Below are 27,172 nucleotides of genomic sequence, written 5' to 3'. Positions count from 1 at the left end.
GATATCAGCTCACTGCAAGCTCCGCCTCCCGGGTTTACGCCATTCTCCTGCCTCAGCCTCCCGAGTAGCTGGGACTACAGGCGCCCGCCAGGTCGCCCGGCTAGTTTTTTGTATTTTTTAGTAGAGACGGGGTTTCACCGTGTTAGCCAGGATGGTCTCGATCTTCTGGCCTCGTGATCCGCCCGTCTCGGCCTCCCAAAGTGCTGGGATTACAGGCTTGAGCCACCGCGCCCGGCTAGATGATCTTTAAAAAGATATTTGTCAGCCTAGCTCCCCAGACACAAGGCTACCCCAAGTTTACATATCTACCCCTTTGTAGGAGTTAGGTTTCAAAAGGTGCTCTCCCCTCCTGAGTGTGTCTTTAGCAAAGGGGACTGAACTGGAGGATGGTATCCTGTGCTCGTCCCAAAGATGTTAGTTTGACCCTTGCAGCCTGGTGGGAAGGGCAGGAACTTGGGACTCCAGCTACCATCCGCCAAGTACCCCTCCTATCGGCTGTTCCCTCCTAAGTACCCTCATAACTTCCACATGGAAAATACTTGTAAACACCCATCGGGCACGACCTGGTTATCAATTTTTAGAGCAGGATATTTACAGACAGTACTATATCGCTCCCATAAATAAAAACACTCCTCAATGGCAAGCAATGAAAACACTCTGGTAAGCAAGAACCCAACATGGCACTGCCAATCCCTGCCTGGGCAGAGTAAAGCGCCACCCTCATGGGGCTGCCAGATGGCAAAAGCCATGGTTGTTCACCAAGGCCCAGAGCAGCCTCATTGACTGCAGCCAAAAGCTGGAAGGCACCAAAATGTCCACTGATGGTTGGAGGGATGAACGCGGTGTAGCGTTTAGTCTGTGCAGCAGCCTCCAGGCACCTGTGGCCGGGGGCAGAGGCACACAGAGCAGGGGGCCAGCAGTGACGGGCTCCCCAAACTGAGCAGATCCAAGTCAAGCGAAACATTTCCTTTGCATTAGTGGCTATGAAACTCCCTTTCACAAAGACGGGTTGATGAAAGCTGTGAGGCACTTTCCTGTAGTGGATCCTGACAGAAGGGCCTCCCGCACACAGTGGGAGGGGCCTGGGGCCAAGGCCAGCGCATGCTCAGGCCTCCCAACGTCGTAAACCTGGGCCTTCTGCTTCCTTCAGAAGGCAGAACATCGCTCAGGCTTGGAAAGGGAGTTCTGACACGCACCGCAGCGTGGATGCACCTCCAGGGCACAGCGCTCAGTGAAGGGAGCCGGTCACAAGAGGACACGTACCGCACGGCTCGCCTCACGTGAGGGCCCTAGAACTGTCACATTCATAGAAAAAGAAAGCAGAATGGCGGTGGGTGCCAGGAGAAGGAGAGGATAGGGACAGAGTTTCCATCTGGGAAGATGAGAAAGTTCCAGAGATGGAGGGTGGTGATGGCTGCACAACAATATGAACATTCTTAATGCCATGAAGCTGTGCACTTAAAATGGTTAAAATGGTCACTTATATGTTATAAATATTTTATCACAATAAAAGCTGTTTAATTACAAAAGCCCAACAGTCCACGCTCCATCCGCCGACTACAGGTCCACAACCGCGCAGCAGAGCGACCTCATGGGCTGAAGGCAGCGTTTCCCAGAGGGGCCTCCGGGATACGGCAGTTGTCCCAAGGATGAGGCTGGAGGGCACAGAAACCGAGATGCAACCTGGACTTGTGACTGCAGGACATGTCAGATCCTTCACTGCACAACCCACCTTCACTTACTTTTCCCATCTTGAGGGAACAACTCGCTGGACTAGAGTTCCATCAACAACTTGGGATATTCGGGGTTCAGATATTTTGCAGAAAGTCCCTAGTAAAATGCATTGATCTGACCTAAGAGAGGTGTCTCATTAAATATCATCATTCATGATCACATCATCACAGCCAGGGCCCAAGGGAACACGACAACGAGGACACACATTTTCAGGGAGGACTGCTGGGAGGGATAGAAAACATCTTGGCTGCCCAAAGGGAGGATGCCAGGGGCAGCGGGGAGCAGTGTGAGAGCCTCAACACTTGCAACTGCAGGGCTTCCGATTCTAGTGGCAGCCACCACTCACAGGCACACGCACAATCGCCCGTGTACACACAAGCACACGCACACACACGCACAGTGAGAGACGACTGAATCGGTCATGTGGAGAGTCTCTTCTAGCTCAGGCCGTCCTGAGTGCTTGCACGCACTGCTCTTTCTGCACACAGCCTCAACTCCACCTCTAGTGAGAGCGTAAGACAATCTGCGCACCTGTGTTCACATGTTTCACAGCAGTGTGCGGAACGGCAGCAAATCGAGGAATCACGATTCTGTTCACACTGTGCTGTGATTGTGGAAAATAACCAATCACGTAAAACCTCAGGCCTCAACTATAGGCATCAACATCTGGGGAATGTTCTAGATGATTCTATGACTCCCCTGTAAACACTCATAAAATTAAAAGATAATTGCTAAGTTCAGGCACACTGTCATTCGCCCCTAATTCTTAAAGGTTTAGGATGGCCCAGTTCTGAGGGTTCACTACTGGGACCTGGGAACCCCACTTTAAGAACCACTGGTCAGACTCGTCACCTTTGAACCAGCCTGGCCTGGGTCATGTTGGCTTGGGCCACAAGGTGCAGCTCCTCTGTGTACTCGGAGGGTGACTCTGAAGGCTGCAGGGTGTGCTGGGCAGGGCAACGCCCGGGAGAGGCAGAAGGCCCAGGTTTATGATGTTGGCAGGCCTGAGCATGCGCTGGCCTTGGCCCCAGGCCCCTCCCACTGTATGCGGGAGGCCCTTCTATCAGGATCCACTATAGGAAAGTGCCTCACAGCTTTCATCAACCCATCTTTGTGAAAGGGAGTTTCATGGCCACTAATGCAAAGGAAACGTTTCGCTTGAATTGGATCTGCTCAGTTTGGGGAGCCCGTCACTGCTGGCCCCTGCTCTGTGTGCCTCTGTCCCTGGCCACAGGTGCCTGGAGGCTGCTGCACAGACTAAACGAGCCCTCCCACAGCCCACCCCACAGCAGGCAGCCAACCTGTGTGTGCTAATAAGTGACTTTGTGTTCATTGGCTTGGGTTACCATATCCACATACGGTAGACTGGCTGGCTTGACCAACAGAACTTCCTTTCTCCCAGTCCTGGAGGCTGGAAGTCCCAGGTTAAGATCTGGCAGGGTTTGCTTTCTGGTGAGGCCTCTCCCTGGCTTGAGGATGGCAGCTCTCTCCCTGAATGGCTCTTCCTTCCAGCAGGTGGAAACAGAGAGCTCTTCCACTTTCTCTAAGGTCACCTCTGTTGGACAAGGGCCCTGTGACCCCATTTAACGTTAATTACTTCCTAAAGGCCCCTTCTCCAAATACAGCCCCAATGGGAGTCATGGCTTCCACATACGAATGAAGGGGACATAATTCCGTCCACGGCAGGCTTCTGTCTCAACTCTGAAAACACAGAAATGGGAAGTTTGCTCTCATGCCTCTAGGGTGTGTTCAACACTGACCAGTCCTCGTCCTCTTGCTCGGAGCGGGCGCCCACAAAGGATGAGGGTCAGGAGTCAGGGCTGCGTCTCAGGACGTGGCCCGGCATCTCAGGACGTGGCCCGGCATCTCAGGACGTGGCCCGGCATCTCAGGACCGCATGGCGATGGCCTCCTCCCGGACCATCCTGCACCCTCACGCTCCCAGCAGGTGCAAGCGTCATCCAGACCAGGCTCCACTCGGCCGTCCTCCAGGACAGTCCATTCTGCACCCGGGAAGTTCCTAGGCTGAGCTACGATGTATCTCATTGCCAATCTGTGTCAGAACAGATTGGACCTCACAGATCCACAGAACGAGAAGGCCCTCCTAAGAGGTCATCTTCCCAGCACACCGTTTCCTTGCGCAGATGTCCACGGCCCTGTGTGGGCTCCAGGGGGTGCGGACATGGAAGGAGGGGGTCCATAAAGTCCCTGCCCTAGGGACAGGGACTCATGTCCCAGGGAAGAAGCAAAGCAGGGTGATCAGGCAGCCTGTGGCCGGGTAGGGGAGGGACACTTGGAAGGGAGGGAGCTCCAGTGTGGACCAGGGTGAAGGCCGGGCCCCCACAGGTTCAGGCTCTCCCTGCCCGTGCCCAGCATGCCCACCTTCCAGGTGCCATCTGGAGGCAGCTTCTCACTCCCCAACCGGTTGCACCCGTGAGCAGCATGTGGCCCTGTCCATCTCCGGACCCTCGGTGCCCGCTTCCCCCTCCCTGTTCTGAACTGCCGCATCCCCAGGTCGGCCTGCTGCTCTTGCCTATTCTTACCGCAGCCTCTCTCTGGCCAGTCTCACCTTCTCCACAACCCCAGTGCCCACCAGAGCCATGGGCACCCCTGCACACCTGCCAGACACAGTCGCATCAGGGAGGATGCCTGTCCTGCTGCCCCCATGGTGCTTTCAGGGCCTGGCCCCACGTTGGGCCCATGGAAGGAGCCCCACTGTTCTAACACAGATCTAAGGTGACACGGGTACTCCACATCACACCTATGCTGTGTGCAAACAATGACACCCCACCGCCCGCTCCAGCACTGTCCTCCTCATAACAACAGCTCACTTTCTCCTCCTTCTGAACCTCCAGATTCAGATGTTACCAAATAACCCTAAACGAGAATATCTGAGCCAGAAAAGCAGCGCGATCCTCAAAGCCTCCTGGTCCTCGGGCCCCACATCCAAACTGGCCCTGCACTGATGACCAGGTGTGGCCAGAGCCTTCCAGTGTCCCCCAACTGATGTCCCTCCACTCCTGGTCTGTGACATTCTCCCTTCCAGCAGACGCTGTGCTCCCAACAACCCTGAGTTCAAGCCTTTGTTGAAGCTGTGTGTCCCAGGCAGGGCATGTGGACCCTCACTGCTGCCCTGCCTGTGCCCAGCCCTCCATGCCCAGCCCGTTCTATCTGGTCCCAGGCAGCCCTTCTTCCACAGGGGAGTGCCCAGTCTGGATGTCAGCTCTGCCTGGTGTGAGCTACTGGGCCCTCCCTCATCCCTCCAGGGAGGCTCATAGGTCATCTCCTTATGCCACCCTCTCAACCCCCTCACAAAATTCACCACTCCTGGAAGAATCTGGAGCTGTTACCTGTTTGTCCTCTTCATCAAGCTGTGAACTCTTCCACTCAACTAACACAGCACAGGCTCCCGCGCCTCTGGGTTGAGTATTTGCATCCCATTGCCTCATTTAATTCTCACAACCCTTTAAGCTAAGTATCACTGAAACACCTATTCCACAGGAAAGAAAGCAGAGTCTCAGAGAAGTTGACTGACTTCCCCGAAGTAACACAGGAAACAAACGACGGAAACATGATTTGAAAGCGAGTCACTGATTCCCAGACCTGTCTTTCTCCTTTGCCAAGTTATTTTCTTTTGTCTCATTAACATCTAAATGCCAGAGAAGATATGGAGTAAATGTTTTTAAATGAATGAATGACCAAAAGTAATTCTATATTAAGTATTTAGAACAGCAACAGCCATTATGTGCCAGACACAATGTTGTGTGTATGAGAGAATCTCAAAGAAAAAGAGTAAAGGGAGAGAAATGTTAAAACATTGATATCCTCTAGCCCAGTCATTTTATTTTTTTGAAGTTAGTCTAAGAAGTTAATATGAAATGCAGAAAAAGCTTCATGCCCAAAGATGTCCCTTATACAAGATGTCCTCTTATACACATAAAACTTGCCACGGTCTAAATCTTCAACAATAAGGAGTGGTTACACGAACTAGTATTTATTCCCAGGATGCAGTATCCTTCAAACATGAGAAAGTATGTTTTAATAACATGCAGAAAGTAATTAAATGAAAAAAGCAGAAGACAAAATTATATACACAGTACAAAGAAAAAATCCTTTTCAAGAATGTTACAGTGTTTTCTATCTAGATAATAAATACATGGGTTATTTATCATTGAATGAAGTGGTTCCTGATAAATATCGTATTTTCGAAATCTTCAATGTTTTCAGTTCAGCCAACATGGACTAGCCATTGAACACCATTGCTGGAATGAAGTCGCTAGAAGCAAACTTTCACGGAACGTCTACCAGCCGCAGCCACAGCCACCAGTCAGATCCTGGGAATTAGGGAGCATGGAGAATGGCATGGCCCAGCCTGGGACAGGAATGTTGGGAAAGGCTGTATTAATTGTTACTGTGTTTTAATGTTAAAAATGAAAGGGGGTTTGGGACGATCGGGGATGCAGATGGTGTCTGGGTTGAGAACATGAGTGGGCTCCTGCTCCACACTGCCAGAGAGGCTGTCCTGGTTTGCTCTGCCTCAGTTCCCCCAAGTTCCTGACCACAGTGGCCGCCTCCCACCTTCCTCCTGCTTCAGCTCCTCAATGCCACAGCCACTGCAGGGCGTTCTCCATCCAGCCTTCCCATGGTAGGGGCTGCAGAGTCTGACAAGCAGGAGGACCGGCGGCCCAGAGCCTTTCCCACAGTGGCTCACCACACACAGCCGCTAGGCCTTAGCTGATGCGGTTTCCTCACTGCTGTCCTTGCCCTCCGAACCTTCTGGCATTTATACTTTCATCATATACTCTTCCAGTTTATTTAATCCTGATGATCTTCTATCTTTCAGCTATTTTACTATGCTACTATGTTCTTTTTGCTCATCCTACCTATTTTTTTAACTAGCTAACCTTCTCCCCTCTAACTTACAAGAGATGTGAGGAAGCACAAACCTTCAAGACAGCTGGGAGGACGGCCTACCCTCCACCCTGCATCACTGGGCACCATTTCTCACTGGCCCGAACCTGCCCTCCGGACCCCAAGCAGCTCTTCTGTCCCCATTGGATAAAGCACATCCCCACCATTCTCCCACCGCCCCAGTCCAGGGGCCCTGAGGCTGAAGTGCTGGTCAGGGTGGCCTCTCGTCTGAAGCTCTTGTGACCATGGAAGGGAACAGCCTTTGAGACAGCTACAGACATTAGTGGGTGCAAGGGACTCCACGGTCCCGCAGATGGAGGTGGGCAGGAGGATGCCCCATGAAAGACTCCATATTAAATCTGTGACTAGACTGCCAGCCTCACCTTACCCTCTTCCTCCATCATTGCAAGACCCTTCGAGGACTGGCTTAGTTCCAAGGACTCAATAATAATAAAAATCATAATAGTAACTGGAGCCACAGTACCACCTCCGGACAACCACTCCAGCACCCAGCACTGGAGGACCCGTACTTCTGATCTCCCCCATCACAGCTGAGTGGCCAAGGGTCCTCCCAAGGCTCAACCAGGCAGCAGCAGGCCAGGCTCCAAGCAGCCTCTGCCTCCCTCCACACCCAGTCTGTTCAACACAGTGCACTGAGCCTCCCAGTTCTTCTGCCCCCACAGGCCCCCAACAAGGTCCCGTACCCTTCCAAAACTGGGGAGCAGGCAGAGAGCACCACATCCCAGGGCCAGAACCCCTCAGAAGGACTGAAAATCAACAGAGTTTCATTTTAAGAGTTTAGGACCCAGGGAGAAGACGACGGCTGGGTGTCACAGGACAAAGCCTGAGAAGGGAGAAATTCCAACCCAGAACCCAGGGTGCCTGCAAACAAGAGCAACCCAACACCCTGGCTTCCGTATTAGGCAAAGAAGGAGTGCTTGGAGTTTGCTAAGTCTGTATCTGGGAGGAATGTGCCAACCACATTGGGAAGCCAGCCCCTCCCCCAACCCCCAGGGCTATACCTGTCACACACAGCAAGGTCCACTAATCCACCCTGGATGTGTGCACAGGTGATCCAAAGGGGTGCTCCCCAGGAGCCTGGGCCTGAAAAGACAGAGTGAACTGGGGTGGGACTGACACCCCAGTGGTTCGCCTTTATGGGGCTTACACTAGCGTGGCCATTGCTGTGGTTTCTTTAGTAGAACAGATCCCCCCACCCACCCCATTAGCACGGCAGAAGAAGAGAGATGGAAGGTACGGACGGATTTGATGTCTAGAGAGCATGGCAGGAGCCCAGGCTCAGACACGTACACATAGTGTGACCCGATACACTCACTCACTCCTTGGGACCTCGGTCTCCCCACTGGTACAATCATTGTCCCCACTGGAACAATGTCTTTTGGGGTTACAGGAAGTATTTATGGCAATGACAGAATCATCACCATCAGTATGTGGCCCAACTGTGTGCTTGTCAGCTGCTGTGGTCTGAACGTTTGTACCCCCGCCCTCGAATTCCTCTGTTGAAATCTAACCCCCCAAGGTAATGGTAGAAGGAGGTAGGGCCTGTAGGAGGTCACCGGGAAAGAGCCCTCAAGAACAGCATGAATGCCCTTATTTTTGAAAAGGCTCCAGAGAGCTGCCTTGCCCCTTCTACCACCTGAGGACACAGTGAGAGGACAGCATCTACGCATAGGAGGCAGGCCCTCACCAGCTCCCGGATCTGCTGCTGCCTTGACCTCCCACCTCCCAGGCCCAGAACTGTGAGTCATACATGTCTGTTGCTCACAGTCCACACACAGACACACAGTCCACAGTGCTCTGCTACAACGGCCCGAAGGAACTAGGACGCCTGCTCCTCCTCTTCCTCACACCCTGTAGACTCACAGGATGAATCAGAAAACGTCCTGCACGCAGACGTGCCATCGTCCTATGGCTGTGGGAACCTGCTTAACTTCATGCCACTCAAATACATGGGAACAATAGGAACAAAATAACGATAAGCCCATCCCAGCCCAAGCCCATCCCTTCAGTTAAGACTGAAGCTGAGCCAGCATCAGTCTTAACTGTTGCTTAGATGGTGCTCTGACAGTCAGATGTGAAATCCGGGCCACGGATCAGCTGGGCCCTTCTTGTTCTTCTTTTCCCTGTGCCTGCCTTTCAGAGGCTTTGCTGATGATTAGAGCATCTGCCAAAGAACAGAGGAAGGAAGGGAGAGGTGGGGAAACCCACGCCAGGCAGAAATGCTGTTCCTTGTGAAGAGCTCTTTGGAGGCCTGACGGAGGAGGTGGTGGACACAAACGATAGCCATAAGGTCAGGAAACTCTGTCTACCCAAGTTCTCTCTTCCTCATTAGCACATGTAAGTGAGAGCTGACTGTGAAAGAGGAATGATGTTCAAAAGTGACAAACCCAAACGCAGGTCTTCAGTCCCTGCTTGGTGACTGCCTTACAGTAAATACCAAATTTCACTATTGTATTGCCACCTGGTGAAACTATATAATCTTACCAAATTACATGTTTGTCTCAATCAAACTATTTTTCAGACTGGCAAACAGTGATATCCATGAACAGATGGCCATTATATCAAAATACATTTACTCCAAGGGGCCAATTCACAAAAGGGGCCTCCCCACACCTAAGTGATGAATGTACAGCTTCGATTCACTGTCGAATCTTACGAAACACACTGTATTCCAAATTTATAATTGATCACTCATAAAGTAATGCCACCTTCATTATGGAGAGAACAGGTGGTTTTGATGAAAGTTAGAATACACTGGGAAACAAAAAATGCAGAGAGAGCAGACACAGGCAGAGCCCAGTCCTTCCTCCTCAGGAAAGAAGGTAAAAATACAATATATGCGCTAATTTACTAACATTGTTCTGATTTCTTGCAGGAAGACTGACACCCTGCCAAGCAAAGCTGAAAGGCCACTTTTGCTCTGACATGCTAGAAACAAAAAATTTTCTATTACTTTGGCAAATTTTAGTTGCCTGATACCAATTATTAATGTACTGGTTTACTTAAGCATTTGATGTATAAGAGAACTACTTTATTTACTTAAAACCCAATAGAGATGGGTGCAAAATCTCAGAAATCACCACTAAAGAACTTATTCATGTACAATGAAAAATAAATAGAAATATAATTTAAATACATATATTTATTATTATGGTTATTATATATACATAAGAAACCAGTAAATGTTAAAAAAAGAAATAGAAACAATTTTTAGAATTTCAGAGTCTGCACATAAAATGACCTAAAAGGCTTTTCCCAATTCTGATTTTAATTAGGAATCCACAGGTAACTGTTTTAAAACAAACATAATTTCTTCTTTCTCTCACTGCCCTTGAATTCAATTTCAAGTTAAGTGGGGAATAAGAAAACTAATTTAAGACTCTCTTGCTGTTCCCAATAAGCACTTTAGGTGTTAATCTTTTGTCTAGAGTTTGTCAACAATGGACTTAATAAGTAGCACAAATCAGAGCTTAAACTGTAATTTAAAAGATGAAAAACTTTTTCAGTGGTGTCAGGAAGAAAAAGAGGACATTATATGAGAATCTTAAATAATTAAAAGAAGTTAAAATAAAGTGGGAAGAGCAAAAAGCAAGTGACACTTTGACGCACCTGAGAGAGCACAAGGCTGTTTCCTGACTACTGGAGTGCACGTTCACACGTGGTGGAAATGCTCTCTTATTCCAGAAACCAAGCTAGGCATCCCCAAGCTGTGCATACCCAAAGACCTGCACTCAAAACAGCAGCCGATTTCAGTTTTTACCCCCACGTCTGGGGGAAGAGAAATCCCGCCCTGAGACAGTCTGACGACCCTGGGTCTACAAACCCAATATGAGCAAACACCAGCTTCCAACTTGGTATTATCTGACCCCCTGAAACTAAAACAGGACTTTCAGCAGCCAGGGTAGGGCTCGCCCTGATGAGAAACATTTAGAAATCCAGAGAGGAGACTTGTGCATGGCACACCCCGTCAAATGGCTGAAGTGAGTGTAAAGTAACATAACTCAGATTAAGTACCAGCTCATTCTCTGACTACATGCTGCCAGCCATCACTGAGAACTACTAACAAACGTCGCCAAATCTACTGCTGCCTGATAACGCAGTTACCTTCACAGCACTGCACACTGTACTCCTGCAACACTTTAACACAAAGTTTACTCCTAAAAGGTGAACTTCTACAGGCCTTCCCAAGGGTCTCAGAGGATGGGAGGGAGAGATCAAGCAGTGAAGGCTCTTCCACAGTCTCCAAAACCCACAAAGGGCTTATGTCTCAGAATATGCCTCCATTTTAAAAGCCAGGAGCTTATTCCCATCAACACACAGGATACAGAAAAGAAACAGGAATGCCAATCCCCAGGCCATCGCGGTGTGGATGTAGGCAAGTGGCAAGGATGTGTACCAGGCACCTGTGCTGCTACTGATGGGAGACTAGCACCAACATCCAGCACAGAGTTAGGAGAACTTTTATCTTTAAAAGTGGCTACAGACAGAAATTATTTACCAGTGTGATGAACCACGAGCTAACATATCCTGCATAATTGTTTCTATACTTGACTGGAAACCAAATACAGGGTAACATAACACCTGCCTTTATTTAAATCCCTTTAGTAACAATATTCGGTGTCTGATTCAAAAGTCGTATCAACACTATCATGACAGAAAATAAAATTCTTTATCTTAATAATTAGGTTTATTTTTACTATTATCAGTGAATTCTCATAATTGCTTTACAAGATGCCTTTTTAAAGGCATCTTTACTCTGGCAGCGAGAAAGACAGACAGACAAAGATAGAGAGAGACATAACAACCTACAAGTTTAGCTAATTATTTGTGACAATGCTTTGTTTTCATTATAAGCTACAATTTTCTAAAAATCTTTTGTTTTCACTATAAGCTACAGTTTTCTAACAATCTTTAGTTCTTATGGGTACAAATGTACTGGAATATATTAAGATATTTGTAGAAATGCTTATTTCTAGCAATGAACCTATCAGAATATCCTTTACCAGGGGAATGAATAAAATCTTTTAGCCTAAAAGATTTTTATGAGAGAGGCTACTGAATCACAGAAAATAAAGTCACCACCTCTGCATTTTCTCCACTACACCCTCACTGCTGGCGTCACCAGCCCCCCGCCATCACCTCACCCCACCGCACGGAAATCGGAATGAGCAGGCTTCAAAATGGTAACTGCAGCATAAAATTCTTCTTTTACAATTACTTACAGAGATAAATGACATTTTCCCCATCAAATAAAACAAAGACTCCAGATCATCATTTTTGCTATTTCTTTTTGTGTCAAAACAGCTTTGCCATCACTCCCCCACCCTTCCTGAGCCTAGTACGATGGTGCAGAATGTGACAGTGTGAGCATGTACAGTGTGTCCTGCCATCGGGGGAACACTCACAGCACCCTACAGACTGCAAGGAACCGTGTGAACCAGCAAGCACCAGCAGCCCAGGAGGAGGCGCCGCCAGCCTTCACATGCATGCATGTGTGGGTGGGTGTGGGTTTGCAAGAGTGCACACGTGTGTGTGCACATAGGTGTGAGTGTGTGCAGGTGTGTATGTGCATGGGTGTGAATAAAAAATTTAAAATTATATAGGCCCTACCATTCCCAAAATGGAAATGGGACAACTGGTTCTTATGGTTAGACTTCATTTTTTAATTAAATCTTGTTAAAATTTTTTGTCGTAAAATGTGCCTTCTGGATGCCAATGTGTCCCTGAAGATATGCTGTCACCCTGAGCAACATGAAATTATGTGTGTTCTAATGCGAGTGGACATAAGGCAATGTATACGGTCCCTGTTAGAGCCTCATATAACACCAACAATGTGTGACCTGACAGTTTACAATGTAAACACACACACACCATCTGAAAAACATTCTCATCTCAAATTGTAATTATATGAGGCACAAACATCGTATCTTTAGCAAATTAGATAAAAATTATGTTTCTCAATTTGTAGCCCAACATTGTTTAAAACATCTTTCTTTCTTTAAAGAAAACAAGACTCACTCTAGTCAACAGTCATTTTTAAGGATGGGTGAGAAGTGACAGCTGTATTTGCTTTTTAATGGCTAAATGTGGTAAAGTTGCAAATTCCCTCGCGTCTTAATAACACTGGCTCTGAGCAATTAGGTTTCTATTCTCCCCGAACTTGCATCTTAATCTGTACCCCAATTATGCACAAAATAAAGGTGTTTTCTTAAACCATCCTGTTTTATGTTCCACAAGAGGTGAACACTCCCAGAATGCCGCCTCACTGTGATCGCTGCTCTGTGGATAGATGAGCCAGTGTGGGTGCTTTGCTAAAGAGCTGAAGCAACAATGGAAGAAAGGCTTCCCCGAACATGCCCCGCTTTCTAAAAGTCAGCTTCAAATCTATCCTGAAAAATCTAGCAGACACCCCAAATACCCACACACACTATGGAACATCCGTGGACCCCATCTCTTCCTCCTCGGTGGCAAAACACCCTGATGAAAAGCAGAAGGTGTGTTCCTTTCATAAAAGGCGCTCAGCTTTCACAGTGTTCCCACATTGGGATGTTTGGAGTCACTGGGATATTAGTATTAATATGACAGGCCAGCTGACTAGGTGTTTCCATTTCTAACTCATCTGGATAGTAAACAACACAGTCTTCGTAGGAGAAAGGTAGCAATACTGGAAAATACAACGTACAAATGCAGCATTTTAGGATGAAAATATGTTGAACAAGCCACATTAACATACTTGGATTGACAACGACGTTATGGGGCACATATTCCCCTTGAGAGATGACCTGATATTCTCTCTAGAAGGAGAGTACAAGTACAGGGATACAGTGACAAGGAATTGAGTTCCAATTTAAATTCTTTTTAAATAGCACTAGCAAGCCAAGTGAAATGGCTCTTCTTCACATTAACAACTTAAAGAACTAGAGTGACTCTCTAGGCAAAGAGAAGGCCACTCTGAAAGAGGATTATTTCTAATTACAAAGAAATGAAGAAAACGCCAGTTCTCCGTCCTCCCTTTAAGTTTTAGAGAGTCCTAAGAGATCTAGTAGAATCGCCCTGTGGTTTTGCCCAGCTGAAGATGAGCCTGGCAGGCAGCCCATTAGAGGGGTGCACACAGATCCCTGGCCCCTCCTCCCCTCTTTCCCTCTCATCCTCCCTTAGAATGAAAAGAGCACGTTATTAGCAAAGGTCTGCAAAGGAGACCAAGGCGCCTTGCGTGCCCGCACAGTTCTGCAGGATTCTCATCTCTGAGACCTGCGCGCTCTTCCTCTTCTATCTGAGAAACTATACATCCAAGCATTCTCATTAGGGCTCCCATCACCAAAGGGAGTGGAGATGAATCAGTCTATGCCCCCTCCTCTCTCTGCTCTGTCGAGATGATTTCATTGAAATGTTCATTTTCATCCCTGCTGGCAACATTCGAATGGAAGTATTTAACCTGTTTCCATTACTTATACAAATTACCATTATGGGGTAGGACAGATGTTAGAATCACGCCACATAACTGACTTCCATACATTCTTTACAGGAAGTGAGAGGAGAAGGAAGGCAGCTAGATCATATTATCCAGGCTCAATCATGTTCTCTCTGTTACCAGATTCATTAACTTCGCACATCAGCATTTCACTTTCTTTCTTCGTGGAAATTCCCAGGCTAGTTGGACTCATTTAATTTGGAGAGAGAAACCTTCCTTCGTCAGTGATAATGTTTTGATCAGGTGCGTTAAGGGGGTGGGGAGGGGACCAGGAAGTGGGAAGGGGGGAGGGGCAAGAAAAAAGAAGAGGGGGAAGAGGAAACAACCTTGTCGAAAATGCTACCTTCCTAACATGAATGATAAAAGAGAAGTCAGTTAGAGATGCAGGGACTCAAAGATGGCTGTCACTTCAGATAGGCACGGGCACAACTCACCTAGACAGGTGACACTTTGGTGGAGCAAAATCCTGCTGCATTATTGAGCACACCAGGGATAGGGCTCAGGAAGACGCAGGCCCAGGGTGCCTGGGGCACCTAATAGAGAAGTGAATTCTGCAGGTGAGTGGATTTCACTCTTCATTTGCATCCTTGAGTGAAGCGAGAGATAAAGTTTCCCAGCTAAAAAGATGGAAGAAGGTGCTTCAGTCTTAGTCTGGGTTCAAGCCTCAAGCATTCTTCACAGTATTCCTCCCTGATCTATCCAAAGGAGAGGCTGGAGGGATGCCCACATAACGAGGGGATGCGCAGGGCCCTTGCGCGAGTCATTACTTGCATTTTCAAAAATTTACTATAAACAATTCCTAGTCTAAGGACATTTTCTCCGATTTCTTCTGATCGGCTGCCTGTGAGGTCCCTGAGTCCACGCTGCAACCACGTCTCTAGACACGGACTACAAGTGGGATTCCTGGAGAATGCACAAGGTTTGGGTAACATAATTTCTAAAATAAATGATGCATTCATGGAGCATAAGAAACAAAACAAATTCTATCTCTTTTGCTTCTGCAGGAAAGTCTCTTACTGAGATCAGCTGAAGCAAGCACAGGTCCTCAACTCCCAACTTTTAACTTCATTTCCATGGTTCTCTCTTTCCCTTCAGCCTCCTTTGGTTCTGCCCATGAAAATGCTTGGAGAACAAGATTGAGTATGTTTCACTTAATGAAAACAGAGGGGGAAAGAAAAGATTCAGAAAAAAAGAAAACACACTAATAAAATCTAAACTACACCATGGGAGTGGGCTAAAAAGTGGAAGTTGTTAAAGTCAAGTCAGAGTAGGAAAAAAGGATGTTTGATGCTAACAGTTCCTAAATACTCACGACAGTAGCCTGAAAGAAGACAGTATACACATACAAATATATTCTCTGTAGAAAGCCCACTCCGATCATCAGAAGCCATTTTTTTTCAGTGACAATATTGAAATCTAATCTCAAATAGGAAGAAAACATGTTCTCGGATAATGATCCACCTGGATAGAGAAGGATATTTTTCTAGCACACTTGTAATTTATTTGGGAGGACTATATTTGAGAGAAAAAATTTATTTGTTCTTGAATAAACATTTCATACCCACAGAATATCTGCTCAACCAGCATTATGCTTTGCATTAAAATGTCGTTGAATAGGAACAGGTTAATATCTGCTGAACCCTTCCTCTGGACCAGGCACCATCGTTAAGTACTCTACACGTATTAACTGTGTTAGCTCCTCACCAACACTACAAGGGGAAATCCTCTTTCACTCTCTATTCCCACATGAGGAAACTGAGGCACAGAGGTTAAGTGAGGTGCCCCAGGCCACGCCATTGGTAAGACAAGGAGCAGGGGCTTTCCCTAGATGGTCCACTCCAGAACCAGGCTCCTGACACACAGCCATAATGCTGCAATGGGCCATCTCTATCAGCAACTGTAAGTGGCATGAGTTTAAACCTGATTCCAATTTCAGAATAGGGTGCTTGCAAAATCAGGTCCTTGTCTACATGAAGGTCAACAAAATTGGTCTTGGGTAGTTCTCCCTAAAAGTTCTGGTCACATGTATCCGCCATGACAGGCTACAGAGGACAGTATTTTCAGGACTGCCATTTATGGGATGGCTACAACGCCCTGTCGGAATCTGTTTCCAGCCACGTCGACTCAGGGTCCATCACAGAGACAGAAGGTAGAACGGTGGCTGCTGGGAGCCATGGGAGCTGGGAACAAGGGGTACTGTTTAATGGGTACCGAGTTTCAGTTTAGTTTGAGAAGATGAAAAAGTTCTGGGAATGGATGGGGTGGTGATGGCTATACAGCAATGCAAATGGATTTAATGCACACTGAACTGAACACTTAATAATGGTTAATATAATTTTATACATCTTATCAATTTTATACATTTTACTACAATAGAAAAATAGGAGGATCAAAAACGTCTGTTTCCAACCTCGCCAGCCAGGCTCCCTCTATGGAGTCAGCTCTGCTCCACCCGACAGCTGCCCCTCGACAAACAGGCTCCAGCGTTGCCACCTGCCAGCCTTCAGGGCCCTCCCCCAACTCCCCCCAGCCCGTGATTCCCCCACACCCTGCGGCCACTTAATCATAGTACAGGGGAGGTAACCACGGTTCTAGTGATCTGTCTTCCTGCTGGGCCAGGTCTCCTTGAGCACAGAACAACATCTTAGTGAACCTTGGATCCTGGCAGCTAACATGGTGCCTGGAACAAAGTAGATGTTCCGTAACTACAGGCTGGATAGTGAATTAAAGAATGAGCAGACCCTGCATGTAATCCAAAGCAAACCGATGCAGATACATGCGCTGAGGCTGTGGCTTGTTTCCATACATGTGATGCAAATTTCCATGTGGCCCAATCACCTGGGAAGGTGAACCCTGCTGTATTAGAGCAGAAACACATCTTTTATCAATCTCCAGTATAAAATACTTGTTTAAGGAGACTTTTTAAAAGATCGTATTTCCAGTATGCTGGCCACCTAGCCCATGTGGCAGTCAACATGAAGCCTAACTGTCGTCAATCAAACACAGTTCTTCCCAAGTTCTGAAGGCCCTAATGATTTGACTGTGAATAGGAACAACACATCAACTGGAATCATAAAGGGAAGAAAATGGGGTGGAAAAGGGAAAAACAGCCACTCTGAAATTCTGTCTCAGAAGATCCATCTTTCCTGAGTTGTGCCTCCCGTTAAATCAGTAAGAATATCTGTCAGAGACATCGCGCTATACCATTTGGCTGATGTCAAACCTAAATAAACCAGATCAGAAAACCAGCAAGTGGCAGGAGGGAAATGAATGGGCACAGAACAGTCTCACTGTAACTCACATGGTTTGCTTGCTGATTTTTTGGGGAGGGGGAGGAGGGAAGTCGTGGCAATCACTGCAGTCATTTGCAGTACTAATGTCCAATTCAGCCTCCTTTCATTCCCCTGATTTAGGTGGTCAGAGTGGTTTTGTAGCCGACACGGGGAAGCTGCGCTGTTTAGCAGGCAGTTTAATGGGAAACTGGCAGTCTTATTTCTTTTCTAGATTTGGTTTGTCACTAGGTCTCCATTACATGCCACTCAGCTTTGATGTCTTTGGACAGGACTGATCAAAAGATGTCATTTGACCTACACAGCATGGCAGAAACTTGGAGAAGTCTCATAAAGCGACACTCTGGCTGTAAATAAAATGACATTATTATTTCCTCTCTCCTATCATGTAGAAAAGCCAATTATGGTAATGCACTGCATGTCAATGAAAATACAGCAATCTTTTTGGAGCAGCGACTGCAGGCATCAGTGCTGCAACTCTCCTTCCTGGGAAAATCTGCCCATTGGAAAATGAAGAGGAAGGAGGTGATAGATGTCTTAAAGACGGTTAATAAAATCCTGGACAGCCAAGAAAAGTGCAAGTCAGCAAAACAATTGGAAGTGCAAAATGCAAACTGTTAAGTTTCCAAATTATCTAATAATTTAATCTTTGGTGATTTATATTCTGTCACCAAAATGGCCAGTATCATGTCCTGCATTTCTTAGCGTTTGACTGACAGGAAGGGCAATTTATAGTGCCAATAACCCCCTTTGAACCCACTTCTTCTTGAGGAAGCTGACTCAGAGGGGAGGGGAAATTCTGACCTCGTCCCTGAGATTCATTTAGAAGTTGCAGTCATGAGGTGTAGTGCTGTCTGCCCTGTGTCGAGGAGACGATGTAAAATGTCATACAGGCTACTGTGCTGCTATTGTTTCAGAAAGCCCGATTTTATGCATTTCCACTTGTGCAAAACATTCACCATCTTTCTCATACTCAAGCATGTGTCAGAACTGAATATGCACACGAAAGGTCTCTCTTCCCCCTTTTCAGAAGCATTTCTTATACCCAGCATCATTTCTGTCACAAACAGCTATCATTTAACAGTACATACTTATTCACTCCATTTAGGGAAGAACCCTCTCCTTTGTCCTCTCCACTCATAATGTCTCCCCCTAATTCAGAGACACTTGAAGCCTATTGCCTGTGATGGATTTCAGGACTCACTGGAGCAGCCCTACCACGGTTTACGGTCTGGAAGCAATGAGCAGCCTTCCACCGCCTTGAATCCCATCTCTGGTTCTTACTCCATGCCAAACCTCTAAAGAAACGCTTGCCACTACGCTCACACACAGTGTGGCTGCCTGACTCCATGGTCTGTGGGTGAGATGGGGTCCATCTCTTCCGTGACTATCCTATGTGTCCAAGATGTAGCATTAACCCGTGTTTTCAGTCGGCATCATTTCTTCGAGTTGGAAAAAGACGGCTTCAGACCAGCTTTGGCAGGATTAGGGGCAGAGCCGCCATGTAAAACGAGGTTTTCTCCCAGGGGATACATTTTAATATTTCTGTAATCATGGTGTATATTCATTTTAAGAAAAAATAGAGCCATGCAATTTGTGTCCATTGAAATCAAGGAAATAAAGCAATTTTCAGAGCTACTAAGTCTGTGACAGAAATAAAAACTCTTTGGCTATGTCAGAAAATTTTTTAAATGCTCTTAATTGTTTGGGTAAAAGAAATTTCATTATGACAAGTCATTTCCAAGCACACATTGCAACTACATCTTTTTCCCCTGCAATTTAATTTTGGTACATAATACAGTTCAGATTAAATTTAGAAGCTTCATCACATTTTAGAAACTTTAAATAATATTCTTTATGTCAATACTGCCAGGGCGTAACAAGATCTGACACTTGTAAGGCTACAAATTGCACTGAACACAGTCCCAGGGAGTCCCCGCCAGGACCCAGTGCCCAGCTCCTGCAGGTGATCTATAGGAGCCCACGACTATAGTTCTTGACTCAAGCACCATCAATTGTAGTCTGCAGGTGGTAGGTGAAAGAAAATTTAAGCTGTTCAATTTTAGTGCCACTTTTTGGCTTTCAAAAGACATCCTTATGTTTCAAGAGAACATAAGACTGTGACCTGTTTTCCTATCCTCTATTCTGCTTCCTGAGGACTGCATTGATTACTATTACTCCTACATACAAGTTGGATTTCTGTTCATGAATACTCTAGCCAAGGTCTGTAAGCAGCTGACACCCACCCCTCCTTGAAGCTCCTGCCTCATTATAAGGGGACCTATGTTATCTGCACATGAACTCAATGAAAACGGACTCTATGAATTCTTGTTTTTACTTGGAGGTCTAGTATTATCTACAACCTATAAATCAATCCACTGTATTGAAGTCGGGAGGCTTTCCTTAAAGAGCTACTGTTTGATCTATTCCTAACTTGGAAAAAGAATTCTAGAACAGATGAGTTGACTTCGACAGCTAAGTGTGAGGACAGGGTGAGGCCCTAGCACTGGGCTGCAAGTCTCCTCCCACACAACATGTGTATCATGGGCCGTGGTCTGCCACCCTTCTAGTAACCCTTGTCCGATGGGACAGCATCGACTGCTCGCCTGGGAATGGGGGCCTCTGTGGTCTAGGCTCAGGACACCAAAAACGGTGAGCAGTGCAGGTCTCTGTGCAGTAATAAAATGTTAGTACCACTTGCTTTAATTAAGAATTTCCTCCAGATCTCATTTAACCTCAGGCTAGAAGACTTGGTTCTTTCCAAAGAACACTTTTGTAAACTGATTCCCAAATCTGACAAGAAAAAAGACAGTCTATTGTTAAGCAATCCTAGAAACGCATTATTTCGGTAAATATAAGTACTTTATTGCCTTTTAGGTGGGATTTCATGAGATTCACATAAAGGGGAAAATAGTAAAGTCATCATCGGACAGGAAAATGACAAAGCATTTCTGCATTTCTGAGCTTTGAGGGGGGGCTCATCTAGAAAGTGAGAGGGAATGAGATGGGGGGAAGCAGATTTATCCACTGGATATTTCATTCTCTACCCCAATATTAAATTTTATGTGGGGAATCTAGGAGTTTAAAAGCTTCACATTTTTCTGTAATAAAAAAGAAATACAATATCCTGTTGCTATGCACAGTGACACTTTATGCAGCAAAGAAAACCATTCTCCTTAGCTATTCTTTGAAATACGACCTACGACGTCATTTAATTTTTGAAAACCCTAAGGTCATGTAACACACTTTCTCTGTCATTTGTAAGTACATTAACTCAGTGGCCATACGACAGTGAAATTATGATAATGGGTTGCTAAAATGGGTCAGGCAGGCATTGCATTTCATGTTAGCTTCAAACAACCATCAGGACGCAGCCCAAATCAAATATGACAGTAGAAAAGCACAGAGTTTACTTTTCTTAAAGTGTTTCTACTTACTCAAGCACACATACATGACGAGCCAAAGGGACCCCACCTCAGTGAACTGCAAGAAAATATTCCACTCAAATTTCTCTTAAATTTTTTTTTTTTTTTTTGCTTTAAAACTCACAGATGTCGAGATAAAAGAGAAAGAGGTCAAAGTGGGCTGCTTTCCAAAACATTTCTCTACCACAGTCCAAGATTTGAACAAGTGGGATCATATTCTGCATGTAAAATTGCTCTATTAAATTAAAATATTTTAAAACAGAAGCATATTTAACGTACCCATTTAAGCCAAAAAAATTTTTTAATATCACTTGTTTTGTGCTGAACTCTTGTGAGAAGTGAGAAGAAACAGAAAGTAGAAATTTATTTTAGCTGTGGATAGTACATCTTTGCTAAAGCATAATTGAGCAAAAAAGGCCTAGAATTCATAACTAGAAATGTTTGTCTCCTCAATGTCAAAAAAATTCCTTATAAAATAACAGATTTGACACTAAAGTTTAAGAATAAACTTTAAAAAAGACATTTAAGTATGCACGCCCTGATAAGCTTATCCTGACTCGCTTCCATAATCCCGTATCTACACAGTCCCTTCCCTTGCACGCAGGGGCTGGCCTCCATTTGGCCCAGGTATCATGCTCCTGATTCAGGAGACCCTGCCAAAGAACCCCACCTCAAAGCACAATCACTTTGGGCTCAGAATTAAGTTGCTAACTACCTATGTATCAGAGTGCAATTCCTTTTAAATAGCCCTTTCCCTTTCTTCTCCTTCTCCTACACTAAAAAAAAAAAAAAAAAAAAAAATCTGTCCGTATAATAGTTCTTGGGAGAATGCTAAGCATGAGGCAGATGAACGCAAAGGCACAGAAACACCACCCGCATGCAGAAGTTATCTGAATGGCAGAGATAATTGCTAAAATAATTATTTTGATAGAAGCCAGCTGAAAGCTTCTGTAGTGTATTTTACTATTCCCGTTAAGGGTAAACTATCCATTTCAGATATATGCTATCCACAAACATATTTACTGGATGACATTTTGTTTTCAATTTCTTTTTGGAAAAATAATCATATCAAAAAGCAGGGACTTTAAGGGCCAGCTAACTATATTTTTAACATGTACTTCTGATTATTGTGCTATAATCTTATAAATGAGTGGCACCATGCGATCTTATGAAGCAATATCTCCAGTCTATAAAACAGCACTGCATTTATAGCAAGAGAACAAACATAAAAGATATTCTGGACTATTCTATGGTTAGCATCAGCTTCAGCTCCTTGAAACGGGTGGAGTTGACGGACAATGGAATAGAATGTAGTATAACTACAGTAGCCTTGAGCAAAGACACAATTACAGCTGAAAAGCATCTGAGATGCCTGACTGTTGCTAGCATCAGGGTATAAATCAACAATTGCTTCTTTCCTTTTCCTCTGCAGCTTCCTCCCCTCCAAATTCAAAACACAGAGACTTCCAGTATCAAAAACTTGGTAAAAGGTCATTTTGTTTTCCTCAATATCATAAAAATAGCATAACTGGATCTGACATCCATATGTAAATCAGTTCAAGAAAACACTGATTTTCCTTCACACTAAATTATTGTATCTATATGAAATGTTGATACAAACAACACAACTAACAAAAAATACCATCCCTGTGGTTTAATCCCAAGATGAAATAAGAAACACAGACATATTGAACATGGTTACTGTCTCTTAGCAGCATCACTAAAGCAAACCATTTCCTTAACTGATAAGTACATACCTAATTTAATTATGTTAAGAGTTAGGAATGCTAACATTCACTTGCAAGAAAAGGGATTTATAAAATACACAGCAAGGTGTCAGAGAATATATTGATTATTGATTATTTATTTATACTGATATTTAACACAAAACAAATGGATGTATCTCTCTAAGATACTGAGAAAGAACAAAGGAGACAGATTATTTAAATGACAGTGACATAAATGGAAGTGCAGGTAGATCTAGCACCTCATGGTCCTCAAAACGGTGTCATAAGTCAAAGCAATAAAACTTGAATTTGATTTCACCCTAGAAATAATCTTAGCTTGCTAGATTACATTCTAGATGATTTCATGCCCTTAATTTTTTTAAAAAAGATGTGACCACAAGTAACATGTTTAATCAAATATTTAACGAACTTCCATACTGAATAGTATGAAGCTTCCTGATGTACACACGTACTCACTGTGGAGGCAGCATGGCTTCATAGAAAAAGCTCTGGACTGTTACCCAGAAAACTAGCCTCTTATCTTAATCATACAACGACACTGCTGGGAAACTTGTAGAGGGTCCATAATCTACCCTGAGTCTCTGTGTCCTCATCAACGAAAATGGCAGGGTTGGAGCAGATGATCTCTAAAACCCATTGTGACCTGAAAATGTTCTCTGAGCCCCTTGAAGGCCAGAAGCACAATGCCATGTACAGGGCACAGATGGAAGAGAGGGTGGTCATGCTTCTCAAGAAGAAGAACGGAGCTTCCCTGAGTCTAAACAGATTTCAAAAGGCAGAGGGAGAACAGGAAAGACGCTGAGAAGAGGGACTACATAAAGGGAGGCATGGCCACCAGAGACTGTGTGGCACTTGGAAACAGAAGTGCCTTGCTGCCATCCCAGAGTGAAGACTGCATTTGCTTTTGTTACAACAGGACCACTCTTGAGGTCGGATATATGCTTAATGCAAGTGCATTTTAGAGAGAGTAAATACTATTTTCTCAAGTTTAAAAGAACAAACCTGATGGTCCTAGCCAAGAGGCCAACTGACAATTTACATTTATATCGTAAGCCCGTAAGCCACACTCTCCATGTCTGCATAGGCCACAGTCTGGGTAGCGCCTGTAACAATGCTTGGCACACACTTGATGAATATTTGTTCAATAGATAAAAGAAAAAATATAGAAGAGCATATACGATGGTCTTTAATGTGACTCAATGTCATGTAGTACAACATAGTACCTTACTTCATCATTCCTGCCATGGTTTTTTGTTGTTTTGTACTTTTTATAGTATCACTAAAGGGGAAGGCAGCTCCTTAAAGTCTATAGTGACCACAATCTTCTGGTAACCTCCTGCAGCAAAATAAATGCTTTCTGAGAAATCAGGAGTTTTGCTTCACCAAGCTCTTACTTCAGCGTAAATTTCTTCCTAAAAAGGAAAGCCTCAGAGACCAGTTTTGCATCTCTCAACTGGCTCTGAGAGTCTGTCAGCTTTTTCAGGCCACCATCTCATCGAAACCAGCAGCTTTCCCCTGCAGTCTGAAGACACACCAGGCAAAATCCCTATCTCCTGGAGAGAATACAGGTCACTCCTCCAATTCTTTCTTCTCAACACCAAAAGCCTGAAGGGTTTGGCTTGAATGATGGCCAAAGACCATGTGAGCTGTAGCTACTTATTTGCTTGTTCACTACACTGTAAGTTGATTTGTAAGGTTATCCTATATGGAAATTAACATGCACCCCTGACGTCAAAACTCTCATTTGATTTCAAATACCCCAAAGCAAGTCTTTTCACTTCGGCCAAAGGTCCTACAGCATTCAAATGATGACAGCAGCTCTTAGAAGTGCACTGTGACTTTCTCTTATCAGTCATTTAAGAACTGAATACACTACATAACTATGAAATGAGAAATTATGTTGTAAACAAGATAGAACCAGAAGCCTGAAGAAAGCCACACAGAACTCACACGCTGTGCACGTGTCGCTCTGGGCAGCAGCCCCTGCTGGAAGCAGTGGCCACCCTCTCGCTCTGTGGCTGAGCTGAGGGACTGAGGCTTTCTCCCCTCTGGTCATCTCATCCAAGGCTGAGCTGATGGTCGGTGTCAGCATGAGCTGACAAGACTCCTGACATTCTTTAGAGAATGTCTTTCTGTAAAGAGGTGACTGTTGTCCTTCAAAAGAATAACCCTGGAAAGGCCATAAACGTGTTACCATGATGTTGCCATGAGTCAAAGCGTTTTTGGAATGTCTCCATGGCAGAATTAGACAGCGAGTCTCTTAAGAGATACAGTTCTCTTACCTACCGTCCCAAATCCTCCACCCTTTCCCATCTCTCCTTCCTCTTCCTACTTGGCCGGGTAGTAGGCCCTAGGGTTGTTTGTCAACACTCAGGTCCTGCTCCTCCAAGTACATCGTGGAATTGGGCGTCTCCGTGGGAGGAGATGTGACCAATGAAACGTGAGGGGAAGTGACATATTTCACTTCCGGGAGAAGCCCGTACACTCCACCACGCTCCTCCCGGCCGAGATCAGCAGCGAGGAAAAAGGGGCGCGTGTCCCACGGATGGAGAAATTTCCATCCATTTTCCTTTGACATCAGAGCTCCTGTAAAAAGAGTAGGTATAAAAGTAAGAGAGCACCTGAAATCAAGCTGCCTGTGGGTACCTGGAACTTGGGGAGTAAGGCTTCCCTGGTATATCACCACCACGGCCGCAAGCTTGGGTCTGATGCCTGGGCATTCCACCAAAGCGTGTTTCACATCAGTGTTGACGAAAAGAGCCACAACGGCAAAACTGAGGAGCATCCAGGAAACTCCCAGTGAAAAGGCTGGGGCGATGGTCCCCCCCTCCCCTCCCCAACTCTGCCCTCTGCACACCTTTATGAAGATCAGCCAGCAGCTGCCTGTGTCTCTCTAGTGCAGGACAGAGACAGCCTGAACTCTATGCATAGTACTGGGCTATGAGAAAAGAGAAGGAAAAGATGACTTCGTTCACAGACACAGAGCTTCTGCTGGTGCTCTTCTGCATAGTCCAAAACCACTTACTGAGCTTCTGCTACTTGGCACCAGACTACTTCTGCGGGGAACACAAGATGAAGACTGTCTTTGTCTTCACAGAATTTAAAGGTAGGATGTGAGAAAAGGATACCTTCAACCCATTTTAATACACAACAAAATGCTGTGAGCAATATCCTAGAGTATAGGCCGAATGCTGGGGAAAATGCAACAGTGGGAGATATTTTTCTTTTGTCCAGGAAGATAAAAATAAATATTTGCTATTGAAATGAATGCACATGTTAGTGACTGAAGGCCAGGGAAACACGAGAAGCCGCAGGCTAAGAGGCTGGCCTGGGGCACAGAAAGAACCCCTCCGGGGCCAGGCCTGCCCTCATTCGTGCATTCGTTCATTCATTTACTAATTCACAAGGTTAGGACGCGAACGCTGAATCATGGGCCGAGAGCTGCCATCAAGCACAGAGCTGACTTGAGACCCGAAAGGCATCAGTATGAAGGGCTGCATGGAGTTGGGACATCACACACACTCAAGAAGTGGAAGGTGCCCTAATCTCTCCAGAAGGGTTTCCCTTCCAGAAGCAATTTGGCAATTAAAAGTATGCATACTCTTTGACCCCAGGATATCCTACTTTTATATCCTTGGAAATAAAAACACCCATAGGTAAATACCCAGCAGCACTGTTGAGGGTGAGCCACAGCCTGAACGTCCACCAATAAGGTACAGTAATGTATTCCCTTAGTTGCAGGGGATACATGATACGTAGTGTTTTTTCTTCTATGCATACATACCCATTATAAAATTTAATTTATAAATTTGCCACAGTAAGAGATTAACAATTATAATAAAATAGAACAATCATAACTATGTACTGTAATAAAAGTTCTGTGAATGGGGTCTCTTTCTCTCTCAAAATATCACACTGTACTCACCCTTCTTCTTCTGTGATCTGTTGATTTGATAACCAAGACAGCTACTAAGTGACTAACAGGGGCAAGTGGCAACTACAGTGTGGATATGCCGGGCAAAAGGGTGATTTGTGTCCTAGGAGGAACCACGTAGGACTGTACAAGATTTCATCACGCTACTCAGAATGGCACACAATTTAAAACTTACGCATTTATTTCTGGAATTTTCTGTTTAATATTTTTGGACAATGGTTGCCTGCCTGTGGGTGAGTAAAATCGTAGAAAGCGAAACTGAGGATAAGCAGGGCAGCTACTGCAATGGCCACTCACATGGGCTGGCCACACCTTGGAGAGTCTGCAGCATGAAAGAGGCTGAGTGAAATCTCTCTATGGAGCAATGATTGTGACTTATTTTTAAGTGCAAAAACCAAAACTGTGCTGTAATGAATTCCATTTTTTAGAAAATAAAGAAAACCCCACACACATTCCTAAGTTTTCATAGACCTGTGTGAGCACATAGAAAGGTGAGGAAGACAGAACCAGGCGGCTCCTACTGGTTACCTTTAGGGGAGGAGGAAAGTGAAATGGACAAAGGGCAAAAGACGAGTGACCTTCTTTAAACTTTTCATGAAATGTCAATGCTTTATAACTTTGCATTACTATTTTTAAGTA

General features: G+C 45.3%; 1 protein-coding gene across 1 annotated transcript in view; it reads right to left on the bottom strand.

The window, feature by feature from the left end:
• Positions 1–27,172, bottom strand: part of TSHZ1 (teashirt zinc finger homeobox 1) — a 79,417-nt gene that overhangs the window by 4,680 nt on the left and 47,565 nt on the right.

Source organism: Rhinopithecus roxellana, chromosome 21, assembly GCF_007565055.1.
Source record: "Rhinopithecus roxellana isolate Shanxi Qingling chromosome 21, ASM756505v1, whole genome shotgun sequence".
NCBI lineage: Eukaryota > Metazoa > Chordata > Mammalia > Primates > Cercopithecidae > Rhinopithecus > Rhinopithecus roxellana.
The sequence above is the reverse complement of the archived record's forward strand: the minus strand, read 5'-3'. Positions and strand labels throughout refer to the sequence as shown.